The sequence below is a fragment of the Ambystoma mexicanum genome, chromosome 10 (genome assembly GCF_040938575.1).
Source record: "Ambystoma mexicanum isolate Mex_15411 chromosome 10, UKY_AmexF1_1, whole genome shotgun sequence".
NCBI lineage: Eukaryota > Metazoa > Chordata > Amphibia > Caudata > Ambystomatidae > Ambystoma > Ambystoma mexicanum.
Window position 1 is genome coordinate 257,855,742 of NC_090932.1, and position 13,865 is coordinate 257,869,606.

At 44.3% G+C, this 13,865-nt stretch overlaps 1 protein-coding gene across 4 annotated transcripts in view; it reads right to left on the reverse strand.

Moving 5' to 3' along the window:
- Positions 1-13,865, reverse strand: part of AMMECR1L (AMMECR1 like) — a 510,558-nt gene that overhangs the window by 323,293 nt on the left and 173,400 nt on the right. The window lies entirely within an intron of this gene.

Genomic DNA, 13,865 nt, shown 5'->3' on the forward strand with positions numbered 1-13,865 from the left:
CACCAATGGACAAGTATCTTCCACCACACTCTTCCCTGCCCTCATGGTACATCATTAAGGTCACATCTACCAGAATGGTTTAGCACAAAACTCAGAATTGTCTTCTCTGACAAAATTAAGGCATCCAATGCAAACTACTCCAGTTTCCCTTCACCGCTATGTGTACCATCTATAGCACCTGGTCTGTCAGCCTGTGTAAGAGGCAGGGTTCTTTAAGAAGTCCAAGTGTTCAAACACCTTGCCCATTGGGATAATGGAAAAGGCTGTAGAGCTTTGCGCTTGTGAAAAGCCTGCCAATATAAAAATGTAGGTGGGCAAAGTGCCATACAAAACCCTGACCAAACCCAGTGTTTGGGGTCCAATTTCTTGCCCACTGCTGCAGTTTGTAATGTGGCATCTTCCAAATTTCACCACCAAATTCTGCCAACGCAGACTGTAGCACAATGCACCAAATTACACCTCAAGGGGGGGTCTGGACGAAATTCCAAGTGTCCAATGCAATGAGGCCAGGTTCTGAGGTTTTGTGTACCATTCACTGAATGCCCTCCCTACCCAGTGTATGAAGCTTTTTTCTAAACAGATTAGCGAACGGTGTTCGTTTTTGGTGTTGGTCACATAGAGGGCATTGCAGACAAATTGAACAGTACTGCGTGTCCCCTTGGTGAGTCTGTGTTTCTGTGTCTGTACAATAGTCTTTGTGTGTGGGCTGAATGGTTTGGTTGCTTTTTGTTCGAAATGGGGGGATTCCCCCCCCCGCCCCTCTTTTTTGTAATTTTTTATTGTTTTACCCGTTTTTTTTTACCTCTGGAACCCAAAAAAAATGTAAATCAAAAAATAAAGCATTCGACTTTTTTTTTTCCACATTTTTTTTCCTCGACATAATGTCTTTCGACATAATGTTGGACTTATTCACTGCCTACTGGACTGAATTACATGTTGTTGCTTTGCTTTGAGATATGGGCACATTGGCTATGAATGCAGGTGTAGCCCATCCCTCATGTTGATTGTACCACATTGATGGACAAACCTGGATAGGAATTGTGGTGAAAATCTCTGCATGTTCTAAAAAGAAAAGAAAAAAAAAAACACCTTGTCCTAGGGTATGCCACAAACTGTATCCACCGTTTGCGCCTCTAGCTTACAAACTCTATACATCGATGTGATGGCTGTTAGAAAAGCTACCTTGTATATAAGATGTACAAATGTGCATTTGTGAACTGGTTCAAATGTTGGTAGCAAAAAGCTTTATAACTGCATGTTCCACGCCAGCTTGGTGCAGGATTTGACACTAGTGGCTGTATCAGTTTAATTCCATCCATGGAGGCTTTAGCAGCTGCAATTTCCCAGCGGGAAACCCTCTGTTGTGAGGATGTATACGTAAATAGGTCAGCCGGATGTACCTTTAGTGAGTTGAAACTAGGCCGGAATCTAACGTGTGAACGAAGGTAGGTAACAGCGTGTGTATGGGGTACAGCTTGATTGGGGGTTTCACCCCCCCCCCCCATGCATAGCTTGTGGGAACACCACACTTATGCCAATTTTGGAGAGATCGTAATTGGAGTGAACCTCTCGTGTAATAGTTTTTGCACTACCATGTTCCACAGTGTTGTCAGGAGCAAATTGTAAGCCAGGGCAGTCAACAACCTGCAGTGCTAGATGTTTTGTGTATGTCTCCCATGATTCTCTCCCCATTGACTATGCTGGCTAGGGCCGATGGCAGTTATAGTCCAAAGCATCTGGAGAGCAACTATCCCTGATCATGCCACCCATTGTGCATTGCCTAGATACCCTTGCTCTGGGTCCCATGATGCAAAGCTTTGACATTCTCTGTACTGGTCACAGATACATCAGCCAGGAATTTTTCCATTTGTTGAAAACTGGTTTAAGTGCACTTGAACTAAATTCCAGCTCTTGTAGAAAATGCAGACTGAGGCTGTCTGCTAGACAGTTGTACAACCCAGCGACATGCTTGGCTTGAAGCCATATTTATTTCCAAATTTACCAGGGCCAAACTCGCTGGGTGACTTGCGCCAATAGCTGAGAAAGTCTGCCATCCTGTTGGTTTCCATAAAACATTACTGTAATGTTGGCAGGCTTTATGAAAACACTCGCCTTTTGGACATTACAATGCAGCACTTGTCAATTGCTATAAATTCCAAGACAATGATGTGATATGATATTTTATTTATAACGCGAGATTGCGCAAGTGCAGGGGGAGGGGGAAAGTGCAGAGGGACAGGGAGGGGGAAAAGTGCAGGACATAGGAACATACGAGACAAGGAGTGCAGTTAAGTGCAATACGACAAGTGATTGATAGTGCAGGTAGAGGGATAGTAGGGTTACAGATGAAGCCCCAAGTGCAGGGTTGCCGAAAGGCAGGGCAGGTGTGCAACTTGGAGGATAGGGACCTGGGCCCATGGCTCAGAGGGTGGCCAAGAATCCAGTGCAGTGCATACAACATAGTCTCCATGGTAGTCCATCTGTCTTGGGCTATGAATGAGGGGCAGAACGCCCCCCCTCCCCCGCAGCCGAGACATGGAGGCATCCATTGTGACCTGCACAGGGGAGTTCAAGAATTGTTGTGTGTTAAACATGTTTGGGCTATTCCACCATAACACAACCTTCTTTCTCATCACCACTAAACCCAATCCCCTAATCTGGAAATGGTATCATGTGTAATCTTGCAGTCTATTACGTAAACGCATTAAATTCCAGCGTGATCGTCACTGGCGCTGCTGATGGGGAACCATCGCCTGAAATGTCTGGACCCTTCCTTTCATGGGTACACCACAGCTTGATCAAATGATTTTTTGCTTCCAGCAAGGTTTCCACTTTTGACAGGACAAACTTTATTTGGGTACATTTATCAAGATGCCAAATTGGTCTAGCCGTGGTATACTCTTGTTCAGGTTAATAGCAGTGCAATACACAGTTCACAGTGATGAGCCAGTTCGCTAGAAGCAGGTGCGCGGCCACCAGGGACATTACCTCTGAACACACGTGTTTGCCAAGGTTATCCCAAGAAGCACTTTGAATCGACAGCGCAAGTTCAATACCTTTAACTGGAGGTGCATTCAGTGCTTCTGGGATACGTAAATATTAAAATATGCAACTTCATGTCCAAAGTTGCGATTTAGTCCCCTTTGTTGAGCAATAGTATTACTGCTTTGAAAATCACCATTCTGAAGAGTTAGGCTTTGACGAGCCGGTTTGTTCGGTGATGATCCAAGATTGGGCACATTTTCAAGTCATTTTTTGGCACAAGGGAACATGCTGAGTATTTTCCCCTTTTTCAAGAAGTGCAGACCATTTGTCCTCTCGGAGTTGTTGAAGTTCTGGTTTTATACGGGTCTTTAGGTAGTATGGGGTCTGGTGGTGTTCTGAACTTCACACAGTAACTCAGTGTCCAATGCCACATGATCAGTGGTTACCTCCTCCCAGGCATGTGCAAAGCCCTTCATCCTTACCCCTCCGGGGGGGGGGGGGTGGCATGAGAAGGAACTGTGTGCTGATAGACTGCTTGGGTACTGGCTCTGCCTATTGTGGGGGCACCCCTTGCACAAACCTCTGACTTTTCTAGCCTTGCTGGAGTTGGCATCGACTCCTATTGGTTAACTGAGTCCATGTGGATTGAATACCCTGGTAAGGATGTGGGAAAATACTCCCCTAGCACAGGAAGAACCACAGTTTAAAAAGGTGCAGAGATTTAAAGGTTCTAGTGTTTTAAGAGGCTTGTGTGCCTTTTCGAAGTCTTCAGCCACACACTTGCCAAAAAGATATTCTCCATCTATCGGGTTGTTAGTTAGGGTCGCTTGGGTTTCCAGTGTCAAACCAGTGACCCATAGCCACAGCTATCTTTTTAGGACTGCAGCATTTGCCCCTCTGTCTCAGTCACCTCTAGGCTGTTACTTCTAGGGGCATTTCCGACAACTGACCTTTGTGAGGAATGGCCTGTGCCCATGAACAAACTCTGCCAGGAAAGTCCTTGAGCAGGAGCTGCACACTGTCCCTTTGGACTGTGTTATATCAATAACCAAAGCAGTAATGTAGACAATCCTCACAATATATGCAGCAGTTCAGGATTTCTTTTTTGTCTCCCAGTTCTGTATATCCTCCTGCTTGGTCTATCCGGGCGCCAGGTATGAATGCTGGAGTCCTGCAACGCCTTCTGGCAATTATCACCAGTATCTGGTTGTTAAGAAGCTCTGGGTCCGCTGGAGAAGGCTTCTACTTCGCTGGGTTCAATGTCTTGATTGCAACGGATGTCTGCAATACATGCACATCTGCTTTAAACGGTTTTGATCTACAGAATGTGATGTATGTTTAGGTTCCTCTAGAGTTTCCTCTATGAAATCTACATCTTCTGACTCCAGCATTTGATCCCAAAACGCAATGGCTGCTTTTGACTAGTTCAGTTCCGAAATATCACCAATTGGTCATCTGTCTAACATTTAGATGCCAAGAGCTCTGTTTTAACTGTGGAGTTCGCTGGATCTATCCTGCCCATCCTATTTCATAATCCTCTTGGACCCGGTTTGTTTCTCACTTATTTTCTGTGATATCTTAGCATTACACACAAGTGCCTATCACTGACTGCCCCACGCTACCTATCTGACAAATTATCTAGACACAACACCTCCAGACCTACCAGAACTCCCTACCTGCACCAACTAAAGATCCCCAAATTCAATCTAAAAACAGCAGGAGGCTCCAGCTTCCCTGTTCTTGCAGCTAAATGCTGGAATATACTCCCTCTCGCTATCAGATCGGAAGCTTCCTTCTGGCCATTCAGAGCCATGGTGAAATCCTGGCTCTTTACCTAACACGCTGCCACTATTCTACGCACTTGCCTGTCCACCAATTCCTACCGTATGATTTGACCGCATCCTGAAATGGACCATAATGTAACCCGATCCTCACGTTCTACTGTATTTGCTACTCTCATTGTACCCTTCTATGTAACATTGAATGTATGTACCCATTTCTTTTGATTTCACGCAACGATATGTAACTATGTTGTCCACATGATTATGCGCCCAGCTACCCAAGGGTTCGGCCGCACTCTATAAATAAACAAACTAAACTACCCTTAGCATTTTGGGGTGCAGTCTGCCTCTCCATTTCTTTGTGTTTCTCCATGGGAATGCAGACATTTGAAATTGTCCATTAGTGCCCGGGTTTGCCATGGTGGCAGTCGGTGGTAGTTCTTTAAGCTGAATCTTCCTGTTCCCCCCTCCTATTCCAAACCATGTTCGGACTCCTCAGCCCTACGGTGCAGGTTTTAAAGGTGGACATGAAAATACCCATAAAGGATGTATATTTGTGTTTTCGGTGCCGACGACACTAGTTTTTTTTAATCCAGAGTGCAGAGGTTTTCGACACTGGTTGTTCAGCACTAGGTTTGCATTTGATTTTGTGCATCTGGCTCGAGAAGCGTATGGATGGTTTTTTTGGGGTTTTTTGGGCAGCAAGCACTTCTGTGCCATGCGTTTCAGTGGCAAGATGGCCAGTGCTTTGTTTCGAAGCCCTGATCTCCAAATGCACTACTGCCTTGTGCACCTTTATTGCCTGGGAATTGTCCTCTTCATTAGGGCCTCTAGGGCTAGAGTGTCATCTTTTGGGTTTGGCTGAGCCCTAATCCGAATTAGTCCGTTTTTTTTGCAGTTTTCTCCACACAGTCTTTAGCCTGCAATGTTGAGGCCCCAAGCTTCCCTTATGGGGTGCTTTCCGGAAATCGGTGGGGAGGCTGGCTGACTCAACATGTGGAGTTTGCTTTGACTTTGGCATCTGGGGCGATTGTCTTCCCGGGGGTCTGCCCCATACCAACCTCAAGAACATCAGATGGTCCTTCATTGGCTGGGTCTGCCTTTTCAGCTACCATTGCATGTGGCACGCAGCGCTGGTGCTTTCAACCGTTCTTCAGCTTGACGTTTTTTTTTTTTTTTTAACACACTGAACAGGCATCCTTCCTTATGTTCTCTTGGAAGGCAGCGGTTACATGCGGTATGTCCACCCAAGGCAATTTGAAATTACACTTTGTACAAAAATTAAATGTGTTCAAGACTGGCACAGTTTTAGCCTATATATTAAATTACATTTGTACATTGCAAGTCATTTTCATATTTGACCTGTCCTTAAACGCCTTGGGTTGGGGCTTGCTAGATGTCTTGCCGGATCACCACCACTGCACTCTTTTGTATTCACAGGTTTATTAACTTTTACAATAAAGTTTACATATAGAAAAGTAGGTACGACAAAGCACAGGTCCAGTAATCATATAAACTCTAAGAACCTCCTCCAAACTCCCTCACATATTTCATTTTTTCTGTTTGCTCAGAATCTCCATCAAAGACATTTTACATAAGTCATCAATCCAAGCAGACCTGCAAGGAGCAGTGGTATTTTCCCAGTCCCTTAGAATTATTTTCTTTGCAGAAAGGGCTGCTCTAAACAAACCAGCACCTTTGAGGATAACTCGTCCATGAGGATATCCTCCCCAAAAAGCACACTTTGAAAAGTCAAAAATCAAGATCGGTTAGTAAAACTCTATTCACGGTCGTAGTGGCTTCCAGACAAAATTAGCTCACCTTTGAGCATTTCCAGATCATGTGCTCGAAGGATCCCACCCTGTGGTCGCAATCCCAACAAGCATCATAGACAAACAACCCTTGTGCAAACATCTTAACCAGTACACATTGTTCAGTATTTTGACTCGACAAACTCTCTCCCCTAGACTCAGGGACATCAAGGCAACATTTCCACACATTCTTTCCCACCTCCCAGCTCCCAGCTGTTACCTCTTTACCCAGACATACAGACCAGTCCGTGAGATGTTTTTCCTTAGAATGTCTATCGTCATCAAGAACTTGTACATGCTAGATGCACAATGTCCCTTTGCTCTCAGGGTCAGTAGATGCATCAAGAGCATCATCATATGAAGCCTTCTGTTCACTAAACGCTAATCTCAATTTACGGTATTTACCATAAGTGCAACCTCAGAGGTTTTTTGTAGCCATTAAAGTGCGGAAGGGGATCCATTTGTTGTTCCCAATCATGTGCCCAATCCATAGTACTCCACCCAAGAACCAGTCAGGCCAGAAGAGTGGTTTACCATTGATTCACACACTTGCGTTCAGCCAAATAGACGAACTTGCCCAAACTGTATACTGCTCCCCAGTCAGCTCCTCCAACTTCTGCCATGTTTTCCTCCGAAAATCTGTTGCCACTGATGCAGTGTGCCCTTTAATGTTTACAGGTCACAAGAGGGCTTCAGGACACAGTGGTGTGCTCAAACCAGATACTGCACTCACCCAATCGTTAGGAGACTTCGCCAGGAATGGGAACAGGTGTATGGCAGAAAACATTCCTAAACCACCACTTTCACACGGGAGTTGTAATTTCCATCTTGGCTGTTTGATGGTTTGTTACAAAACAGTCTGTTGGAGAACAAAGTCCTTGAAACTTCTTCCCAACATGTAGTGGCAACATGCTCATCACATAGTTGATGCAAGGGGCAGATGACATTTGATCGCGTTAACCTTCCTCCAAAGTGACAGCTTCAGTTCAGACCCTCTTGCCAGTTGCAACTTCACCTGTGATATGTTTCTCATGTTCACATCGACCATCCAATGTACCTCATTTGTGAGCCAGACACCCATATCTTTCCTTTGCTCCGAGCACCAACGAACCTAGTTACACAAGAGCTGGTTAATAGTGACGAGGCAGTCATTGCTTCAGATTTTGCCTAATTAATTTTATATCCCGAAAAAGATTTTCAATTCTCCATTTGCATCAGTGTCGGTAATGAGCAGTCCAGGGTCCGTAGCACTAGCAAAATGATATCGCCATACAAAAACACCTTCTGGAACACATCCCCATATTGAATCCCTTTGAATCTCTTAGTCGCATTTAATCCTCACTGCCAGTGGTTCCACAGCCAACATGAAAAGCAGTGGCGATAGAGGGCAGCCCTGCCTCGTGCCTCGTCACAGTTGGAAATAGTCATATAAGCATCCATTAGTATTGACAGCAGCTGTGGGCTTCCAGTACAGTAAGGATATCCATCTGAAAATGTCCATGCCAAATCCATAGCTCCTCAGCTGTGCAAATAGGAAGCTCCACTCGATTGCACCAAACGCCTTCTCACCATCTAACGAAAACACGGCCACACCAGAATCCAATTTGTTGCATTCCTGCAGCGTCAATCCCAATTCCTGCATATTTACTGATGGGCACCTACCATTCACAAACCTGGACTGATTAGGATCGATAAGATGTTCCAAGGTGTTCAGAGGTTTTGGGCTTCACTTTCTTCAATACAGAAATTGATGCACGTCTAGTTAGTGGTAGCAGACCACTCTGCCTTGACTCAATCAGCGCTGCCAATAGCAGCTCAAACACTACCCTTGGCATGACCCTGTAAAACTCAGCCTGTCCGGACCAGGACACTTACCACTGTTTAGGCGAGATGCTGCTCTCATCAATTCTTCCACGGAGAGAGCTAAATACTAAGATGCTTTCATCATATCTGTCAAGCTCTGAAAGCTGCATCCACCCAGGTAACTCCCTAGGGTATCGTTGGGTACGATTTTCATATCAAGGATAAATCTTCCTGACCCGTGTCAACCCCAGAACTTTTTGTTTTGACTAGGTAACTATTTTACCTTGTCCCTAGTTGAAGGGGAATCTTTTTCCCCTCTCGCCTAGTGTTTCTCTTTCTATGGGTGACCCTTTTATGTCTCTCGATAGTGTATGGTTGAAGTTTAAGTTTCCTGCAACTTTTAGGCTTAGGCTGGGTTGCCCCTTTAGGCTGCCTTGTTAATTTCTCTTTCATGTATTTGGGTTAACTACAGTTCACAAATAGTAAAGAGGTATTTTCATCCCTCTTTACATTTTATATAGTGCGCCAGCACACCCCACCTTATGTGGAATGCAGGGGGGATACAATGTATCCCCTTTCTAACTTACCTCGTAACATTTTGTTACAACTGCAAGTTTCACATGAATGTCTGGTGGCTGGTGGCACTGGTTTTACCTTTATGACTTTTAGTCTTTATTACTCGCAGGCTGTTAATTCAGTCTCGGTAATACACAGAAGGGCAACCATTTTTCTAAAATGGTGGGCTCCTTATTTCGACATTTGTGTGCTTCCCGTTTGAGGTCTTCCCATGCCATTCTGGGATCTAGAGTGTCTGGAAAAGCGGGAAGAGTTCAAAACTCTGCAGCCTTTAGTCTTTCACCTTGCCTGAAAGGGAACAACTCGCAGTGGAGGGCTGGCTGCCTGATTGGGCTGCCAAACTGCCCCCTTCTGTAAAACGCGGGAGAGAATTCAGAAGTTGTGCTATAGTTCCTGATAAAAACTCGGAAGCTGGGAGCTGCTGACAAGTCGACCACTGGAAGCAAAATCGAAGAGGATGATGAAGGAAAAGCGGCGGAGACGATTTCCAGCGACCGGAGAGCCTGCTGTGTAACTAGAGCCTGCTGTAGCCCTTCCTTCCAATCGATCTGAGGACTCCGAAAACGACAGCCAGATCCAGGGCCTGATAAGACCCACTAGACACAAGACAACCTGTATTTTGACTTGTCCCACCTCATGCTGCAACCTTGCGGGGCTGCGATAACCCAATACCCTGGGACCTCGAGAAATATACCCCAATTTCCTGGGAACTCGAGAAATCTGGCGGTGCATGGTCTCCTGAATTCCAAATCCTGCAGAAACTTCGTGGGCATTCTGCTGGGTCTCCAGAGGCCCGATTGAAGTCTGAAAGTCCCCTGACCCGAGTGCTGGACCTTGCAAACGACGTGAATACGAGCAGCTATTTTCTGTCTTCTGTGCTCCTGAAAAGGCGCCAAATCCAGCTGCGAAGAAACCCTTGCCTGAAGCCTTCTGTGTGTGTCTCTGCTGAAAAAGCCCATCCAGGGTCTTTTCTTCTGTCCTCCTGACAAGGAATTACAGTGCCTGGGTTTTTGACTGCAGATCCTGAAGTCCCTCCTTTGGCATCCTCTTCTTCTGTGCTGAGTAGTCCATGTGTAGAACATCTTGTTTAGAGCCTTCCCCACGATTCCTGCTGCAAAAGTCCTTCCAGCTACTTGTCTTCAATCTTCTTGGTAAAGGAATTCAATGGCTGGGTTTTTGACTGCAGCTCCTGAATTCTTCTTGCTAGAACATGTCTTCACTGATAAGGTACTGTGCTTGCCTGGGTATTTACTTACCTTACCCTGAGTGATTCTCGTCTATTCTTGGGGTTCTGCTGTGCTGGGGAGGCCACCCATCCAGTTCACCCAGGCACACTGCTGGAATCCTCCTAGCTCGTCTTCTGTGAAGCCCATGGACCCTCAACTAACTTTTAAAGTGAACTACTTACTTGTTTGCCCAGTCTTCCTCTTGAGCTTCAGCAGCAACTGAGCCTTAGCTCGCCCTGCCTACTGCTGGCTCACAGACCACGAGGGTCCCTCTTCTGTCTCTGAGAGAACTAGATTTGTGAAGGGCCAGATAATTTAAAGGGTCTGCCTTGAAAAGTAGAACAAGTGTTAAAAAATGTACTTACTTGTAAAAGAGTTAGTTGGTAAATGTAAACTCTTAGAGTGAATAGTTACAGTTATTACTTACCTTATGTATGTTTTGCCATTCTGAAAAGCATATATAGGATTTCCTTACCTTGAATAAACTGTGTGCCTTCTTAAATAAGTATTCTCAAAGTCTTATTTTCCTTAGAATATATATATATATATATATATATATATATATATATATATATATATATATATATATATATATATATATATATATATATATATATATATAGTGATAGTACTCATTCCCCCAAGATTTATCTGGGCCTACTTGTATTCAAATAAACAATTAATGTTTACAATACATAGTGTTTCAGTGTTTCTTTGGACAATATGTATGCTACAATATATTTGTACTGATTCTACAGCCCTCTCACCTTCCTTAGAGAAGCCTGGATGCTCCATCTACGCTACCCTGAACTCAGGTTGTACAGCTTTATACTAGGAGTGTAGTCTTGTACTGCCTCAGTTGAGTGGTTTTTCTAAGCCCTTATTTAGACTTCAGAAAAACTGTCCTAATAATAGTCAGCGTGGAGACAATCGGGGGTGCGCAGTTCAGAGTAGTAGTCACAAAATTCCTTATTGATCATGGCAGGAGTAATGGCACTAATGGTCCGATCTGCCTCCTGAACCATCGAACAGTAGACTAACAGTCTGTCTCACCTTTCGCCTCCTTCATATTAATAACACTTAGTTCTAAAAAGGCGTTTCTATGCCCTTTCATACAGCAACATGTTCAATAGATATTTTTTTACAGATCAACACATCCCTGGCATGTTGTTGGATTTGACATAGATCCTCTCTCCAACGCTAGAATTTTAGCTTGTTGATAGTTTAACTCACACTCCTGCACTTCAGTTATTTTACTGGAGAGACCTATTAACAAACCATGCATATAACACTTAAATGCTTCCCAGGCTGTTAACGCACACATCTGGAGCCCAATTCACAGATACAAAGAGTACTGCCTCTTTTACAATCTTATCAACCATTTCTTTCTCATTTAACAGTGCAGTATTAATCTTCCAGTAGTTGGATTTGAGTATTATGAAAGACATCAATACCTCATTCCAAACCGCTGCATGGTCAAATATCACTATAGCTTCCGCGTCTCGGAAATTTTGTGTACATTGGCCGACAATCAATAGCATATCAATTTGTGAAAATACATTGCGTCTACCAGAATGATATAGCATTTCACAGTAGCATTAGTTAATCTCCACACATCCACAAAAATACAAACCCCTCTTGAATTAGACCAACACCAAGAGGAGAATACTGAACCCACCAAGCCACTTTTCAACAGGTCTACATTTGAATCTACCAAAAATGTCTTACATAAGGGCTACATCTGCCTTTAATCTGTCCAAATGGTCCAGGACCCTTCTTTTATTCAAATCATTGATGCCATTCACATTCCAAGAAATCACTTTCAGACTGTGATTGCCCTGGACCGACATCTTGAAAACATTGCCCTCCCTGTCAGACTCTCACCACCAGACAAACAAAAACACAGAGACTGGCAAAAAACACTAGAGTACTTCCTGGTATTACCACGCCAGGCCGTGAAGTTCCACATAATTGCAATTGTGTTTACAATTACCCCAAACCCCACCTTTCCCTCGCACAAACATCACTGTTAACAATACTTAAACACTGAAAGTGATTCACCAACCAACCGTCAATCCACCCCTACAAATGCCCCCCACCAGACCTTACTAAGTTTGTTTAACCCAAGTCTGGTTTAGTGTTTCTAAATAATAGAGGTACTAATTCTTTAAGTAACCATAATGATAGAGGATGGCTTTAATTAAATTGGTGAGCAGCACTGTACTCCGGTTGTCGTGGTCTCGGTTGGCATGGATTCCTTTGTTAATTTCTCTGCATTAAACTCCTGTGACCTTCCACTGGCGAGAGCGTACACACCATGAGGCAGCATGGGTACCTGAACACGCAGTATAGGAATAGTATGATAGAGCATGTCCGTCGATACCTCTTTTTTTAAGTTGGAAATAAACTTGTAATGTTTTAAAATCAACCACTAGGTTGTGGAATATGCAGAACATTTACATTTAAACGAATTCACAAGCCCTAGAAAAATATAGAGAGGGATGTGGCGGTCCCAGCATACTCTACCTCAGCTTCTTCGTGAATACAAGAAAACCTTGTTATGTAGGAAGAGGACAAGAGATCTGAAGAGTAAGGCAAAACCATTAATATATTCAACACCCACAATGTGCAGACACCCATGCCCTAGAGATAACAGTGTGGCTCAACCTCAGGAAAACGTGCTTAATAGCATCTTAACTTAGAAATCTTTGATAGTGAGCCACATTACTACCACAGTGGTCTCAAAGCACCAAGACTTGCCTGGAAAATGCCATTCTGCACACTGTGGGTATGTTGGGGAATTAGAGAGGCGGTGAAGCAGTAGGCAAAGAAGGGTACATAAACGAACAAATCAGACCGATCAAGCACCCATGATCACAAACCCCTCCTCCTCCTCCTCCTCATCCCCACCTCCCACATTATCTGCAGACAACCCGTCCCCCCCTCCCATGTCCTTTGAGGAAGAAATTCTCCACTCAATTGGAAACATCAAATCTGCATCTAGAGTCCTACTCCTAGAAGACCTCAACCTAGGCCTCCTCAACCCTCTAGACACAGCGGCATTAGCACTGGCTATGACTCTTACAGAGCTAGGCTTTATTCATCGAATCACAGTACCTACCCATATTAAAGGAAGATCACTGGACTGGGTTTCAGACCTCACCAGTCAGATTTCCATCACATCTAATGCCCCCTGTCCTTGGTCAGACCACCACATCCTTCTCATCTCACTCCCCCTTCAGAAACAACTACCAAAAACTACTCAAATCTATCACCCACATTCGCTCGAACCTTGAGAGTCATCACCAAAGACCCCATTACCCTCCTCCTCACCCCCCTAGCCTCAGAATATTTCGACTCATCTGACCCAGAACTCCTTGCTAATCTTCACTCAATGACTGACCAATGCAGTGACCATGGTAGCTCCTCTACTCCCAAGAAAGACTAAACCTATAAGCCACAATAACTCCTGGTTTTCCCCAGAACAATTGGCCCTACGATCCAAAAAATAGACAAGTGGAAAACGCATGGAAGAAAGAACCCCCCCCCCCACTCACCTCACCAAATCTACCTTTATAAACATAGCCAATTGTCGTGATACACAAAAGTGACAATTTGCCAATCAGGGCTTTAGATGACAGCATTAGCCGCTGAAAGCCAATCGTTTATTCAAAGTATGTGCT